Source organism: Symphalangus syndactylus, chromosome 18, assembly GCF_028878055.3.
Source record: "Symphalangus syndactylus isolate Jambi chromosome 18, NHGRI_mSymSyn1-v2.1_pri, whole genome shotgun sequence".
Taxonomy (NCBI): Eukaryota; Metazoa; Chordata; class Mammalia; order Primates; family Hylobatidae; genus Symphalangus; species Symphalangus syndactylus.
In genome coordinates, this window is record NC_072440.2 from 52,769,085 (window position 1) to 52,786,992 (window position 17,908).

Sequence of the window (17,908 nt, forward strand, 5' to 3'; positions counted from 1 at the left end):
TTCCCCAAATGTCCACTTGCAGATTCTACAAAAATGAGTGTTGCAAAACTGCTCAATCAAAAGAAAGTTTCTAATCTGTGAGGTGAATGCACAGAATAGAACAAAGTTTCACAGAATTCTTCTGTTAATATTTATGGGGATATATTTCGTTTTTCATTGTAGGCCACAGTATTCTCCAACTGTCCACTTGCAGATTCCACAAAAAGAGTTTCAAAACTGCTCAATCAAAAGAAAGGTTGAACTCTGTGAGATGAATGCACAGAATCGAAAGAAGTTTCACAGAAGGCTTCAGTGTAGTTTTTATTGAAGATATTTCATTTTTCACTGTAGGTCTCAATTTTCTCCAAATGTCCACTTGCAGATTCTACATAAAGTGTATTTCAAAACTGCTCAATAAAAAGAATGGTTCAAATCTGTGAGATGTACGCACAGAATAGAAAATAGTTTCACAGAATGCGTCAATGTAGTTTTTATGGGAAGATATTCCGTTTTTCACCGTAAGCCTCAATGTTCTCCCAATATCCACTTGGAGATTCTACAAAAACTGTGTTTCAAAACAGCTCAATCACAATTAAAATTCAACTCTGTTAGACGAATGCACGGAATAGAGAAAAGTTTCACAGAATACTTCTGTGTAGTTTTTATGGGAAGATGTTTCCTTTTTCATCGTAAGCGTCAAACTTCTCAAATTGTCCACTTGCAGATGCTACAAAAAGAGTGCTTCCAAACAGCTCAATCAAAAGAAAGGTTCAAGTCTCTTAGAGGAAAGCATAAATCATAAAGTAGTTTCACGGAATGCTTCCGTGTAGTTTCTACTTGAAGATATTTCTTTTTTCACAAAAGACCGCAATATTCTCCAAAGGTACACTTGGAGATTCTACAAAAAGTGTGTTTCAAAACTGCTCAATCAAAAGAAATGTTCAACCCTGTGAAATGAATGCACAGAATAGGGAAATGTTTCACAGAATGCTTCTGTGTAGTTTTTATAGGAACATATTTCATTTTTCACCCTAGACCTCATAGCTCTCCAAACGACCCTTGCAGATTCTAGAAAAAGAGTGTTTCAAAACTCCTCAATAAAGGGAAGCTTTCTACTCCGTGAGATGAATATTCGGAATAGAAAGAAGTTACACAGAATTCTTCAGTGTAGTTTTTATAGTAAGATAATTCGTTTTTCAACATAGGCCTCAATGTTCTCCAAAGGTCCACTTACAGATTGTACAAAAGGAGTGTGTCACAGCAGATCAATCAAAATAAATGTTCAACTCCGTAGGATGAATGCACAGACCAGAAAAACGTTTCACAGAATGCTTCTGTGTAGTCGTTATTTGCAGATATTCCTGTTTCCACGATAGGCCTCAATGTGCTGCGAATGTCCACTTGTAGTTTCTACAAAAAGAGTGTTTCAAAACTGCTCAATCAAAAGAAATGTTCAACTCTGTGTGACGAATGCACAGAAGAGAAAGAAGTTTCACAGGATGATTCAGTGTAGTTTTTATGTGAAGATATTTCGTTTTTCACGAAAGGCCTCAATGTTCTACAGATGTCCGCTTGCAGATTCTACAAAAAGAGTGTGTCAAAACAGCTCTATCCAAAGAAAGGTTCAACTCCATTCGATGAATGCACAGAACAGAAAAAAGTTCCATAGAAGGTTTCTGTGTGGTTTTTACATGAAGATATTTCGTTTTTCACTGCAGGCCACAATATTCTCCAAGTGTCCAGTTGCAGATTCTACGAAAAGAGTGTTTCAAAAGTGCTCAATCAAAAGAAAGGTTCAACTCTGTGAGATGAAGGCACAGAATAGAAAGCAGTTTCACAGAATCCTTCTCTGTAGTTTTCACGGGAAGATATTTCGTTTTTAGCCATAGGCCTCAACGTTCTCCAAATGTCCACTTGCAGATTCTACAAAAAGTGTGTTTCAAAACAGCTCCATCAAAAGAAAGGTTCAACTCTGTCAGGTGAATGTGCAGAACAGGGTAATGTTTCACAGAATGCTTCTGTGTAGTCTTTAGGGGAAGATATTTCGTTTTTCACTACAGGCCTCAAATTTCTCCAAATATTCAATTGCAGATTCTACAAAAAGTGTTTTTCAAAACAGGCCAGTCAAAAGAAAGGTTCAACTCGGTTGGATTAATGCACAGATCAGAAAAAGTTTCACAGAACGCTTCTGTGTAGTTTTTATTTTCAGATATTCCTTTTTCCGCGATAGGCCTCAAGGCGCGGCAAGTGTCCACTTGCAGATTATAAGAAAAAAGAGTGTTTCAAAACTGCTCAATCAAAAGAAAGGTTCTACTCTGTGAGGTGAACGCACAGAATAGAAAGAAGTTTTACAGAATGCTTCTGTGTATTTTTTATGGGAAAACATTTTGTTTTTCACCACAGGCCTCAATGTTCTCCAAATGTCCACTTGCAGATTCTACAAAAAGAGGGTTTAAAAAAACAGCTCAATCAAAAGAAAGGTTAAATTCTGTTAGATGAAAGCACAGATTACAAAGAAGTTTCACAGAATGCGCCTGTGTAGTTTTTACTTGAAGATATTTCGCTTGTCTCTGTAGGCCTCAATGTTCTCCAAATGTCCACTTGCAGATTCTACCTAAAGAGTGTTTGAAAACTGCTCAATCAAAACAAAGTTTCAACTCCGTGAGATGAATGCACAGAATAGAAAGAGGTTTCACAGAATGCTTCAGTGCAGCTTTTTTGGTGAGATATTTCATTTTTCACCATAGGCCACATATTTCTCCAAATGTCCAATTGCATATTCTAGAAAAAGAGTGTTTCAAAACTGCTCAATCAAAAGAAATTACTAGTCTGTGAGGTGAATGCACAGAATAGAAAGAAGTTTCACAGAATGCTTCTGTGTAGTTTTTATAGTGAGATAATTCGTTTTTCACCATGAGCCTCAATGTTCTCCAAATGTCCACTTGCGGATTCTACAAACAGTGTGTTTCAAAACAGATCAATCCAAAGAAATGTTCAACTCTGTTGGATGAATGCACAGATCAGAAAGAAGTTGCACAGAATGCTTCTGTGTAGTTTTTATAGTAAGATAATTCGTTTTACACCGTAGGCCTCAATGCTCTCCAAATGTCCACTTACAGATTATACAAAAAGAGTGTTTCAAAACAGCTCAATCAAAAGAAGAGTTCAGCTCTGTTAGATGAATGCACAGAACAGAGAAAAGTTTCTCAGAATGTTTCTGTGTAGTATTTACTGGAAGATATTTCATTTTTCACTATTGGCCTCAATGTTCCCCAAATGTCCACTTGCAGATTCTACAAAAATGAGTGTTGCAAAACTGCTCAATCAAAAGAAAGTTTCTACTCTGTGAGGTGAATGCACAGAATAGAACAAAGTTTCACAGAATTCTTCTGTTAATATTTATGGGGATATATTTCGTTTTTCATTGTAGGCCACAGTATTCTCCAACTGTCCACTTGCAGATTCCACAAAAAGAGTTTCAAAACTGCTCAATCAAAAGAAAGGTTGAACTCTGTGAGATGAATGCACAGAATCGAAAGAAGTTTCACAGAAGGCTTCAGTGTAGTTTTTATTGAAGATATTTCATTTTTCACTGTAGGTCTCAATTTTCTCCAAATGTCCACTTGCAGATTCTACATAAAGTGTATTTCAAAACTGCTCAATAAAAAGAATGGTTCAAATCTGTGAGATGTACGCACAGAATAGAAAATAGTTTCACAGAATGCGTCAATGTAGTTTTTATGGGAAGATATTCCGTTTTTCACCGTAAGCCTCAATGTTCTCCCAATATCCACTTGGAGATTCTACAAAAACTGTGTTTCAAAACAGCTCAATCACAATTAAAGTTCAACTCTGTTAGACGAATGCACGGAATAGAGAAAAGTTTCACAGAATACTTCTGTGTAGTTTTTATGGGAAGATGTTTCCTTTTTCATCGTAAGCGTCATACTTCTCAAATTGTCCACTTGCAGATGCTACAAAAAGAGTGCTTCCAAACAGCTCAATCAAAAGAAAGTTTCAAGTCTCTTAGAGGAAAGCATAAATCATAAAGTAGTTTCACGGAATGCTTCCGTGTAGTTTCTACTTGAAGATATTTCTTTTTTCACAAAAGACCGCAATATTCTCCAAAGGTACACTTGGAGATTCTACAAAAAGTGTGTTTCAAAACTGCTCAATCAAAAGAAATGTTCAACCCTGTGAAATGAATGCACAGAATAGGGAAATGTTTCACAGAATGCTTCTGTGTAGTTTTTATAGGAACATATTTCATTTTTCACCCTAGACCTCATAGCTCTCCAAACGACCCTTGCAGATTCTAGAAAAAGAGTGTTTCAAAACTCCTCAATAAAGGGAAGCTTTCTACTCCGTGAGATGAATATTCGGAATAGAAAGAAGTTACACAGAATTCTTCAGTGTAGTTTTTATAGTAAGATAATTCGTTTTTCAACATAGGCCTCAATGTTCTCCAAAGGTCCACTTACAGATTGTACAAAAGGAGTGTGTCACAGCAGATCAATCAAAATAAATGTTCAACTCCGTAGGATGAATGCACAGACCAGAAAAACGTTTCACAGAATGCTTCTGTGTAGTCGTTATTTGCAGATATTCCTGTTTCCACGATAGGCCTCAATGTGCTGCGAATGTCCACTTGTAGTTTCTACAAAAAGAGTGTTTCAAATCTGCTCAATCAAAAGAAATGTTCAACTCCGTGTGACGAATGCACAGAAGAGAAAGAAGTTTCACAGGATGATTCAGTGTAGTTTTTATGTGAAGATATTTCGTTTTTCACCAAAGGCCTCAATGTTCTACAAATGTCCGCTTGCAGATTCTACAAAAAGAGTGTGTCAAAACAGCTCTATCCAAAGAAAGGTTCAACTCCATTCGATGAATGCACAGAACAGAAAAAAGTTCCATAGAAGGTTTCTGTGTGGTTTTTACATGAAGATATTTCGTTTTTCACTGCAGGCCACAATATTCTCCAAGTGTCCATTTGCAGATTCTACGAAAAGAGTGTTTCAAAAGTGCTCAATCAAAAGAAAGGTTCAACTCTGTGAGATGAAGGCACAGAATAGAAAGCAGTTTCACAGAATCCTTCTCTGTAGTTTTCACGGGAAGATATTTCGTTTTTAGCCATAGGCCTCAACGTTCTCCAAATGTCCACGTGCAGATTCTACAAAAAGTGTGTTTCAAAACAGCTCCATCAAAAGAAAGGTTCAACTCTGTCAGGTGAATGTGCAGAACAGGGTAATGTTTCACAGAATGCTTCTGTGTAGTCTTCAGGGGAAGATATTTCGTTTTTCACTACAGGCCTCAAATTTCTCCAACTATCCAATTGCAGATTCTACAAAAAGTGTTTTTCAAAACAGACCAGTCAAAAGAAAGGTTCAACTCGGTTGGATTAATGCACAGATCAGAAAAAGTTTCACAGAACGCTTCTGTGTAGTTTTTATTTTCCGATATTCCTTTTTCCGCGATAGGCCTCAAGGCGCGGCAAGTGTCCACTTGCAGATTATAAGAAAAAAGAGTGTTTCAAAACTGCTCAATCAAAAGAAAGGTTCTACTCTGTGAGGTGAACGCACAGAATAGAAAGAAGTTTTACAGAATGCTTCTGTGTATTTTTTATGGGAAAACATTTTGTTTTTCACCACAGGCCTCAATGTTCTCCAAATGTCCACTTGCAGATTCTACAAAAAGAGGGTTTAAAAAAACAGCTCAATCAAAAGAAAGGTTAAATTCTGTTAGATGAAAGCACAGATTACAAAGAAGTTTCACAGAATGCGCCTGTGTAGTTTTTACTTGAAGATATTTCGCTTGTCTCTGTAGGCCTCAATGTTCTCCAAATGTCCACTTGCAGATTCTACCTAAAGAGTGTTTGAAAACTGCTCAATCAAAACAAAGTTTCAACTCCGTGAGATGAATGCACAGAATAGAAAGAGGTTTCACAGAATGCTTCAGTGCAGCTTTTTTGGTGAGATATTTCATTTTTCACCATAGGCCACATATTTCTCCAAATGTCCAATTGCATATTCTAGAAAAAGAGTGTTTCAAAACTGCTCAATCAAAAGAAAGTTACTAGTCTGTGAGGTGAATGCACAGAATAGAAAGAAGTTTCACAGAATGCTTCTGTGTAGTTTTTATAGTGAGATAATTCGTTTTTCACCATGAGCCTCAATGTTCTCCAAATGTCCACTTGCGGATTCTACAAACAGTGTGTTTCAAAACAGATCAATCCAAAGAAATGTTCAACTCTGTTGGATGAATGCACAGATCAGAAAGAAGTTGCACAGAATGCTTCTGTGTAGTTTTTATAGTAAGATAATTCGTTTTACACCGTAGGCCTCAATGCTCTCCAAATGTCCACTTACAGATTATACAAAAAGAGTGTTTCAAAACAGCTCAATCAAAAGAAGAGTTCAGCTCTGTTAGATGAATGCACAGAACAGAGAAAAGTTTCTCAGAATGTTTCTGTGTAGTATTTACTGGAAGATATTTCATTTTTCACTATTGGCCTCAATGTTCCCCAAATGTCCACTTGCAGATTCTACAAAAATGAGTGTTGCAAAACTGCTCAATCAAAAGAAAGTTTCTACTCTGTGAGGTGAATGCACAGAATAGAACAAAGTTTCACAGAATTCTTCTGTTAATATTTATGGGGCTATATTTCGTTTTTCATTGTAGGCCACAGTATTCTCCAACTGTCCACTTGCAGATTCCACAAAAAGAGTTTCAAAACTGCTCAATCAAAAGAAAGGTTGAACTCTGTGAGATGAATGCACAGAATCGAAAGAAGTTTCACAGAAGGCTTCAGTGTAGTTTTTACTTGAAGATATTTCATTTTTCACTGTAGGTCTCAATTTTCTCCAAATGTCCACTTGCAGATTCTACATAAAGTGTATTTCAAAACTGCTCAATAAAAAGAATGGTTCAAATCTGTGAGATGTACGCACAGAATAGAAAATAGTTTCACAGAATGCGTCAATGTAGTTTTTATGGGAAGATATTCCGTTTTTCACCGTAAGCCTCAATGTTCTCCCAATATCCACTTGCAGATTCTACAAAAACTGTGTTTCAAAACAGCTCAATCACAATTAAAGTTCAACTCTGTTAGACGAATGCACGGAATAGAGAAAAGTTTCACAGAATTCTTCTGTGTAGTTTTTATGGGAAGATGTTTCCTTTTTCATCGTAAGCGTCAAACTTCTCAAATTGTCCACTTGCAGATGCTACAAAAAGAGTGCTTCCAAACAGCTCAATCAAAAGAAAGTTTCAAGTCTCTTAGAGGAAAGCATAAATCATAAAGTAGTTTCACGGAATGCTTCCGTGTAGTTTCTACTTGAAGATATTTCTTTTTTCACAAAAGACCGCAATATTCTCCAAAGGTACACTTGGAGATTCTACAAAAAGTGTGTTTCAAAACTGCTCAATCAAAAGAAATGTTCAACCCTGTGAAATGAATGCACAGAATAGGGAAATGTTTCACAGAATGCTTCTGTGTAGTTTTAATAGGAACATATTTCATTTTTCACCCTAGACCTCATAGCTCTCCAAACGACCCTTGCAGATTCTAGAAAAAGAGTGTTTCAAAACTCCTCAATAAAGGGAAGCTTTCTACTCCGTGAGATGAATATTCGGAATAGAAAGAAGTTACACAGAATTCTTCAGTGTAGTTTTTATAGTAAGATAATTCGTTTTTCAACATAGGCCTCAATGTTCTCCAAAGGTCCACTTACAGATTGTACAAAAGGAGTGTGTCACAGCAGATCAATCAAAATAAATGTTCAACTCCGTAGGATGAATGCACAGACCAGAAAAACGTTTCACAGAATGCTTCTGTGTAGTCGTTATTTGCAGATATTCCTGTTTCCACGATAGGCCTCAATGTGCTGCGAATGTCCACTTGTAGTTTCTACAAAAAGAGTGTTTCAAAACTGCTCAATCAAAAGAAATGTTCAACTCCGTGTGACGAATGCACAGAAGAGAAAGAAGTTTCACAGGATGATTCAGTGTAGTTTTTATGTGAAGATATTTCGTTTTTCACCAAAGGCCTCAATGTTCTACAAATGTCCGCTTGCAGATTCTACAAAAAGAGTGTGTCAAAACAGCTCTATCCAAAGAAAGGTTCAACTCCATTCGATGAATGCACAGAACAGAAAAAAGTTCCATAGAAGGTTTCTGTGTGGTTTTTACATGAAGATATTTCGTTTTTCACTGCAGGCCACAATATTCTCCAAGTGTCCAGTTGCAGATTCTACGAAAAGAGTGTTTCAAAAGTGCTCAATCAAAAGAAAGGTTCAACTCTGTGAGATGAAGGCACAGAATAGAAAGCAGTTTCACAGAATCCTTCTCTGTAGTTTTCACGGGAAGATATTTCGTTTTTAGCCATAGGCCTCAACGTTCTCCAAATGTCCACGTGCAGATTCTACAAAAAGTGTGTTTCAAAACAGCTCCATCAAAAGAAAGGTTCAACTCTGTCAGGTGAATGTGCAGAACAGGGTAAAGTTTCACAGAATGCTTCTGTGTAGTCTTCAGGGGAAGATATTTCGTTTTTCACTACAGGCCTCAAATTTCTCCAACTATCCAATTGCAGATTCTACAAAAAGTGTTTTTCAAAACAGACCAGTCAAAAGAAAGGTTCAACTCGGTTGGATTAATGCACAGATCAGAAAAAGTTTCACAGAACGCTTCTGTGTAGTTTTTATTTTCCGATATTCCTTTTTCCGCGATAGGCCTCAAGGCGCGGCAAGTGTCCACTTGCAGATTATAAGAAAAAAGAGTGTTTCAAAACTGCTCAATCAAAAGAAAGGTTCTACTCTGTGAGGTGAACGCACAGAATAGAAAGAAGTTTTACAGAATGCTTCTGTGTATTTTTTATGGGAAAACATTTTGTTTTTCACCACAGGCCTCAATGTTCTCCAAATGTCCACTTGCAGATTCTACAAAAAGAGGGTTTAAAAAAACAGCTCAATCAAAAGAAAGGTTAAATTCTGTTAGATGAAAGCACAGATTACAAAGAAGTTTCACAGAATGCGCCTGTGTAGTTTTTACTTGAAGATATTTCGCTTGTCTCTGTAGGCCTCAATGTTCTCCAAATGTCCACTTGCAGATTCTACCTAAAGAGTGTTTGAAAACTGCTCAATCAAAACAAAGTTTCAACTCCGTGAGATGAATGCACAGAATAGAAAGAGGTTTCACAGAATGCTTCAGTGCAGCTTTTTTGGTGAGATATTTCATTTTTCACCATAGGCCACATATTTCTCCAAATGTCCAATTGCATATTCTAGAAAAAGAGTGTTTCAAAACTGCTCAATCAAAAGAAAGTTACTAGTCTGTGAGGTGAATGCACAGAATAGAAAGAAGTTTCACAGAATGCTTCTGTGTAGTTTTTATAGTGAGATAATTCGTTTTTCACCATGAGCCTCAATGTTCTCCAAATGTCCACTTGCGGATTCTACAAACAGTGTGTTTCAAAACAGATCAATCCAAAGAAATGTTCAACTCTGTTGGATGAATGCACAGATCAGAAAGAAGTTGCACAGAATGCTTCTGTGTAGTTTTTATAGTAAGATAATTCGTTTTACACCGTAGGCCTCAATGCTCTCCAAATGTCCACTTACAGATTATACAAAAAGAGTGTTTCAAAACAGCTCAATCAAAAGAAGAGTTCAGCTCTGTTAGATGAATGCACAGAACAGAGAAAAGTTTCTCCGAATGTTTCTGTGTAGTATTTACTGGAAGATATTTCATTTTTCACTATTGGCCTCAATGTTCCCCAAATGTCCACTTGCAGATTCTACAAAAATGAGTGTTGCAAAACTGCTCAATCAAAAGAAAGTTTCTACTCTGTGAGGTGAATGCACAGAATAGAACAAAGTTTCACAGAATTCTTCTGTTAATATTTATGGGGCTATATTTCGTTTTTCATTGTAGGCCACAGTATTCTCCAACTGTCCACTTGCAGATTCCACAAAAAGAGTTTCAAAACTGCTCAATCAAAAGAAAGGTTGAACTCTGTGAGATGAATGCACAGAATCGAAAGAAGTTTCACAGAAGGCTTCAGTGTAGTTTTTACTTGAAGATATTTCATTTTTCACTGTAGGTCTCAATTTTCTCCAAATGTCCACTTGCAGATTCTACATAAAGTGTATTTCAAAACTGCTCAATAAAAAGAATGGTTCAAATCTGTGAGATGTACGCACAGAATAGAAAATAGTTTCACAGAATGCGTCAATGTAGTTTTTATGGGAAGATATTCCGTTTTTCACCGTAAGCCTCAATGTTCTCCCAATATCCACTTGCAGATTCTACAAAAACTGTGTTTCAAAACAGCTCAATCACAATTAAAGTTCAACTCTGTTAGACGAATGCACGGAATAGAGAAAAGTTTCACAGAATTCTTCTGTGTAGTTTTTATGGGAAGATGTTTCCTTTTTCATCGTAAGCGTCAAACTTCTCAAATTGTCCACTTGCAGATGCTACAAAAAGAGTGCTTCCAAACAGCTCAATCAAAAGGAAGTTTCAAGTCTCTTAGAGGAAAGCATAAATCATAAAGTAGTTTCACGGAATGCTTCCGTGTAGTTTCTACTTGAAGATATTTCTTTTTTCACAAAAGACCGCAATATTCTCCAAAGGTACACTTGGAGATTCTACAAAAAGTGTGTTTCAAAACTGCTCAATCAAAAGAAATGTTCAACCCTGTGAAATGAATGCACAGAATAGGGAAATGTTTCACAGAATGCTTCTGTGTAGTTTTTATAGGAACATATTTCATTTTTCACCCTAGACCTCATAGCTCTCCAAACGACCCTTGCAGATTCTAGAAAAAGAGTGTTTCAAAACTCCTCAAGAAAGGGAAGCTTTCTACTCCGTGAGATGAATATTCGGAATAGAAAGAAGTTACACAGAATTCTTCAGTGTAGTTTTTATAGTAAGATAATTCGTTTTTCAACATAGGCCTCAATGTTCTCCAAAGGTCCACTTACAGATTGTACAAAAGGAGTGTGTCCCAGCAGATCAATCAAAATAAATGTTCAACTCCGTAGGATGAATGCACAGACCAGAAAAACGTTTCACAGAATGCTTCTGTGTAGTCGTTATTTGCAGATATTCCTGTTTCCACGATAGGCCTCAATGTGCTGCGAATGTCCACTTGTAGTTTCTACAAAAAGAGTGTTTCAAAACTGCTCAATCAAAAGAAATGTTCAACTCTGTGTGACGAATGCACAGAAGAGAAAGAAGTTTCACAGGATGATTCAGTGTAGTTTTTATGTGAAGATATTTCGTTTTTCACCAAAGGCCTCAATGTTCTACAGATGTCCGCTTGCAGATTCTACAAAAAGAGTGTGTCAAAACAGCTCTATCCAAAGAAAGGTTCAACTCCATTCGATGAATGCACAGAACAGAAAAAAGTTCCATAGAAGGTTTCTGTGTGGTTTTTACATGAAGATATTTCGTTTTTCACTGCAGGCCACAATATTCTCCAAGTGTCCAGTTGCAGATTCTACGAAAAGAGTGTTTCAAAAGTGCTCAATCAAAAGAAAGGTTCAACTCTGTGAGATGAAGGCACAGAATAGAAAGCAGTTTCACAGAATCCTTCTCTGTAGTTTTCACGGGAAGATATTTCGTTTTTAGCCATAGGCCTCAACGTTCTCCAAATGTCCACGTGCAGATTCTACAAAAAGTGTGTTTCAAAACAGCTCCATCAAAAGAAAGGTTCAACTCTGTCAGGTGAATGTGCAGAACAGGGTAAAGTTTCACAGAATGCTTCTGTGTAGTCTTCAGGGGAAGATATTTCGTTTTTCACTACAGGCCTCAAATTTCTCCAACTATCCAATTGCAGATTCTACAAAAAGTGTTTTTCAAAACAGACCAGTCAAAAGAAAGGTTCAACTCGGTTGGATTAATGCACAGATCAGAAAAAGTTTCACAGAACGCTTCTGTGTAGTTTTTATTTTCCGATATTCCTTTTTCCGCGATAGGCCTCAAGGCGCGGCAAGTGTCCACTTGCAGATTATAAGAAAAAAGAGTGTTTCAAAACTGCTCAATCAAAAGAAAGGTTCTACTCTGTGAGGTGAACGCACAGAATAGAAAGAAGTTTTACAGAATGCTTCTGTGTATTTTTTATGGGAAAACATTTTGTTTTTCACCACAGGCCTCAATGTTCTCCAAATGTCCACTTGCAGATTCTACAAAAAGAGGGTTTAAAAAAACAGCTCAATCAAAAGAAAGGTTAAATTCTGTTAGATGAAAGCACAGATTACAAAGAAGTTTCACAGAATGCGCCTGTGTAGTTTTTACTTGAAGATATTTCGCTTGTCTCTGTAGGCCTCAATGTTCTCCAAATGTCCACTTGCAGATTCTACCTAAAGAGTGTTTGAAAACTGCTCAATCAAAACAAAGTTTCAACTCCGTGAGATGAATGCACAGAATAGAAAGAGGTTTCACAGAATGCTTCAGTGCAGCTTTTTTGGTGAGATATTTCATTTTTCACCATAGGCCACATATTTCTCCAAATGTCCAATTGCATATTCTAGAAAAAGAGTGTTTCAAAACTGCTCAATCAAAAGAAAGTTACTAGTCTGTGAGGTGAATGCACAGAATAGAAAGAAGTTTCACAGAATGCTTCTGTGTAGTTTTTATAGTGAGATAATTCGTTTTTCACCATGAGCCTCAATGTTCTCCAAATGTCCACTTGCGGATTCTACAAACAGTGTGTTTCAAAACAGATCAATCCAAAGAAATGTTCAACTCTGTTGGATGAATGCACAGATCAGAAAGAAGTTGCACAGAATGCTTCTGTGTAGTTTTTATAGTAAGATAATTCGTTTTACACCGTAGGCCTCAATGCTCTCCAAATGTCCACTTACAGATTATACAAAAAGAGTGTTTCAAAACAGCTCAATCAAAAGAAGAGTTCAGCTCTGTTAGATGAATGCACAGAACAGAGAAAAGTTTCTCAGAATGTTTCTGTGTAGTATTTACTGGAAGATATTTCATTTTTCACTATTGGCCTCAATGTTCCCCAAATGTCCACTTGCAGATTCCTCAAAAATGAGTGTTGCAAAACTGCTCAATCAAAAGAAAGTTTCTAATCTGTGAGGTGAATGCACAGAATAGAACAAAGTTTCACAGAATTCTTCTGTTAATATTTATGGGGATATATTTCGTTTTTCATTGTAGGCCACAGTATTCTCCAACTGTCCACTTGCAGATTCCACAAAAAGAGTTTCAAAACTGCTCAATCAAAAGAAAGGTTGAACTCTGTGAGATGAATGCACAGAATCGAAAGAAGTTTCACAGAAGGCTTCAGTGTAGTTTTTATTGAAGATATTTCATTTTTCACTGTAGGTCTCAATTTTCTCCAAATGTCCACTTGCAGATTCTACATAAAGTGTATTTCAAAACTGCTCAATAAAAAGAATGGTTCAAATCTGTGAGATGTACGCACAGAATAGAAAATAGTTTCACAGAATGCGTCAATGTAGTTTTTATGGGAAGATATTCCGTTTTTCACCGTAAGCCTCAATGTTCTCCCAATATCCACTTGGAGATTCTACAAAAACTGTGTTTCAAAACAGCTCAATCACAATTAAAATTCAACTCTGTTAGACGAATGCACGGAATAGAGAAAAGTTTCACAGAATACTTCTGTGTAGTTTTTATGGGAAGATGTTTCCTTTTTCATCGTAAGCGTCAAACTTCTCAAATTGTCCACTTGCAGATGCTACAAAAAGAGTGCTTCCAAACAGCTCAATCAAAAGAAAGGTTCAAGTCTCTTAGAGGAAAGCATAAATCATAAAGTAGTTTCACGGAATGCTTCCGTGTAGTTTCTACTTGAAGATATTTCTTTTTTCACAAAAGACCGCAATATTCTCCAAAGGTACACTTGGAGATTCTACAAAAAGTGTGTTTCAAAACTGCTCAATCAAAAGAAATGTTCAACCCTGTGAAATGAATGCACAGAATAGGGAAATGTTTCACAGAATGCTTCTGTGTAGTTTTTATAGGAACATATTTCATTTTTCACCCTAGACCTCATAGCTCTCCAAACGACCCTTGCAGATTCTAGAAAAAGAGTGTTTCAAAACTCCTCAATAAAGGGAAGCTTTCTACTCCGTGAGATGAATATTCGGAATAGAAAGAAGTTACACAGAATTCTTCAGTGTAGTTTTTATAGTAAGATAATTCGTTTTTCAACATAGGCCTCAATGTTCTCCAAAGGTCCACTTACAGATTGTACAAAAGGAGTGTGTCACAGCAGATCAATCAAAATAAATGTTCAACTCCGTAGGATGAATGCACAGACCAGAAAAACGTTTCACAGAATGCTTCTGTGTAGTCGTTATTTGCAGATATTCCTGTTTCCACGATAGGCCTCAATGTGCTGCGAATGTCCACTTGTAGTTTCTACAAAAAGAGTGTTTCAAAACTGCTCAATCAAAAGAAATGTTCAACTCCGTGTGACGAATGCACAGAAGAGAAAGAAGTTTCACAGGATGATTCAGTGTAGTTTTTATGTGAAGATATTTCGTTTTTCACCAAAGGCCTCAATGTTCTACAAATGTCCGCTTGCAGATTCTACAAAAAGAGTGTGTCAAAACAGCTCTATCCAAAGAAAGGTTCAACTCCATTCGATGAATGCACAGAACAGAAAAAAGTTCCATAGAAGGTTTCTGTGTGGTTTTTACATGAAGATATTTCGTTTTTCACCGCAGGCCACAATATTCTCCAAGTGTCCAGTTGCAGATTCTACGAAAAGAGTGTTTCAAAAGTGCTCAATCAAAAGAAAGGTTCAACTCTGTGAGATGAAGGCACAGAATAGAAAGCAGTTTCACAGAATCCTTCTCTGTAGTTTTCACGGGAAGATATTTCGTTTTTAGCCATAGGCCTCAACGTTCTCCAAATGTCCACGTGCAGATTCTACAAAAAGTGTGTTTCAAAACAGCTCCATCAAAAGAAAGGTTCAACTCTGTCAGGTGAATGTGCAGAACAGGGTAATGTTTCACAGAATGCTTCTGTGTAGTCTTCAGGGGAAGATATTTCGTTTTTCACTACAGGCCTCAAATTTCTCCAACTATCCAATTGCAGATTCTACAAAAAGTGTTTTTCAAAACAGACCAGTCAAAAGAAAGGTTCAACTCGGTTGGATTAATGCACAGATCAGAAAAAGTTTCACAGAACGCTTCTGTGTAGTTTTTATTTTCCGATATTCCTTTTTCCGCGATAGGCCTCAAGGCGCGGCAAGTGTCCACTTGCAGATTATAAGAAAAAAGAGTGTTTCAAAACTGCTCAATCAAAAGAAAGGTTCTACTCTGTGAGGTGAACGCACAGAATAGAAAGAAGTTTTACAGAATGCTTCTGTGTATTTTTTATGGGAAATCATTTTGTTTTTCACCACAGGCCTCAATGTTCTCCAAATGTCCACTTGCAGATTCTACAAAAAGAGGGTTTAAAAAAACAGCTCAATCAAAAGAAAGGTTAAATTCTGTTAGATGAAAGCACAGATTACAAAGAAGTTTCACAGAATGCGCCCGTGTAGTTTTTACTTGAAGATATTTCGCTTGTCTCTGTAGGCCTCAATGTTCTCCAAATGTCCACTTGCAGATTCTACCTAAAGAGTGTTTGAAAACTGCTCAATCAAAACAAAGTTTCAACTCCGTGAGATGAATGCACAGAATAGAAAGAGGTTTCACAGAATGCTTCAGTGCAGCTTTTTTGGTGAGATATTTCATTTTTCACCATAGGCCACATATTTCTCCAAATGTCCAATTGCATATTCTAGAAAAAGAGTGTTTCAAAACTGCTCAATCAAAAGAAATTACTAGTCTGTGAGGTGAATGCACAGAATAGAAAGAAGTTTCACAGAATGCTTCTGTGTAGTTTTTATAGTGAGATAATTCGTTTTTCACCATGAGCCTCAATGTTCTCCAAATGTCCACTTGCGGATTCTACAAACAGTGTGTTTCAAAACAGATCAATCCAAAGAAATGTTCAACTCTGTTGGATGAATGCACAGATCAGAAAGAAGTTGCACAGAATGCTTCTGTGTAGTTTTTATAGTAAGATAATTCGTTTTACACCGTAGGCCTCAATGCTCTCCAAATGTCCACTTACAGATTATACAAAAAGAGTGTTTCAAAACAGCTCAATCAAAAGAAGAGTTCAGCTCTGTTAGATGAATGCACAGAACAGAGAAAAGTTTCTCAGAATGTTTCTGTGTAGTATTTACTGGAAGATATTTCATTTTTCACTATTGGCCTCAATGTTCCCCAAATGTCCACTTGCAGATTCTACAAAAATGAGTGTTGCAAAACTGCTCAATCAAAAGAAAGTTTCTACTCTGTGAGGTGAATGCACAGAATAGAACAAAGTTTCACAGAATTCTTCTGTTAATATTTATGGGGATATATTTCGTTTTTCATTGTAGGCCACAGTATTCTCCAACTGTCCACTTGCAGATTCCACAAAAAGAGTTTCAAAACTGCTCAATCAAAAGAAAGGTTGAACTCTGTGAGATGAATGCACAGAATCGAAAGAAGTTTCACAGAAGGCTTCAGTGTAGTTTTTACTTGAAGATATTTCATTTTTCACTGTAGGTCTCAATTTTCTCCAAATGTCCACTTGCAGATTCTACATAAAGTGTATTTCAAAACTGCTCAATAAAAAGAATGGTTCAAATCTGTGAGATGTACGCACAGAATAGAAAATAGTTTCACAGAATGCGTCAATGTAGTTTTTATGGGAAGATATTCCGTTTTTCACCGTAAGCCTCAATGTTCTCCAAATATCCACTTGCAGATTCTACAAAAACTGTGTTTCAAAACAGCTCAATCACAATTAAAGTTCAACTCTGTTAGACGAATGCACGGAATAGAGAAAAGTTTCACAGAATTCTTCTGTGTAGTTTTTATGGGAAGATGTTTCCTTTTTCATCGTAAGCGTCAAACTTCTCAAACTGTCCACTTGCAGATGCTACAAAAAGAGTGCTTCCAAACAGCTCAATCAAAAGAAAGTTTCAAGTCTCTTAGAGGAAAGCATAAATCATAAAGTAGTTTCACGGAATGGTTCCGTGTAGTTTCTACTTGAAGATATTTCTTTTTTCACAAAAGACCGCAATATTCTCCAAAGGTACACTTGGAGATTCTACAAAAAGTGTGTTTCAAAACTGCTCAATCAAAAGAAATGTTCAACCCTGTGAAATGAATGCACAGAATAGGGAAATGTTTCACAGAATGCTTCTGTGTAGTTTTTATAGGAACATATTTCATTTTTCACCCTAGACCTCATAGCTCTCCAAACGACCCTTGCAGATTCTAGAAAAAGAGTGTTTCAAAACTCCTCAATAAAGGGAAGCTTTCTACTCCGTGAGATGAATATTCGGAATAGAAAGAAGTTACACAGAATTCTTCAGTGTAGTTTTTATAGTAAGATAATTTGTTTTTCAACATAGGCCTCAATGTTCTCCAAAGGTCCACTTACAGATTGTACAAAAGGAGTGTGTCACAGCAGATCAATCAAAATAAATGTTCAACTCCGTAGGATGAATGCACAGACCAGAAAAACGTTTCACAGAATGCTTCTGTGTAGTCGTTATTTGCAGATATTCCTGTTTCCACGATAGGCCTCAATGTGCTGCGAATGTCCACTTGTAGTTTCTACAAAAAGAGTGTTTCAAAACTGCTCAATCAAAAGAAATGTTCAACTCCGTGTGACGAATGCACAGAAGAGAAAGAAGTTTCACAGGATGATTCAGTGTAGTTTTTATGTGAAGATATTTCGTTTTTCACCAAAGGCCTCAATGTTCTACAAATGTCCGCTTGCCGATTCTACAAAAAGAGTGTGTCAAAACAGCTCTATCCAAAGAAAGGTTCAACTCCATTCGATGAATGCACAGAACAGAAAAAAGTTCCATAGAAGGTTTCTGTGTGGTTTT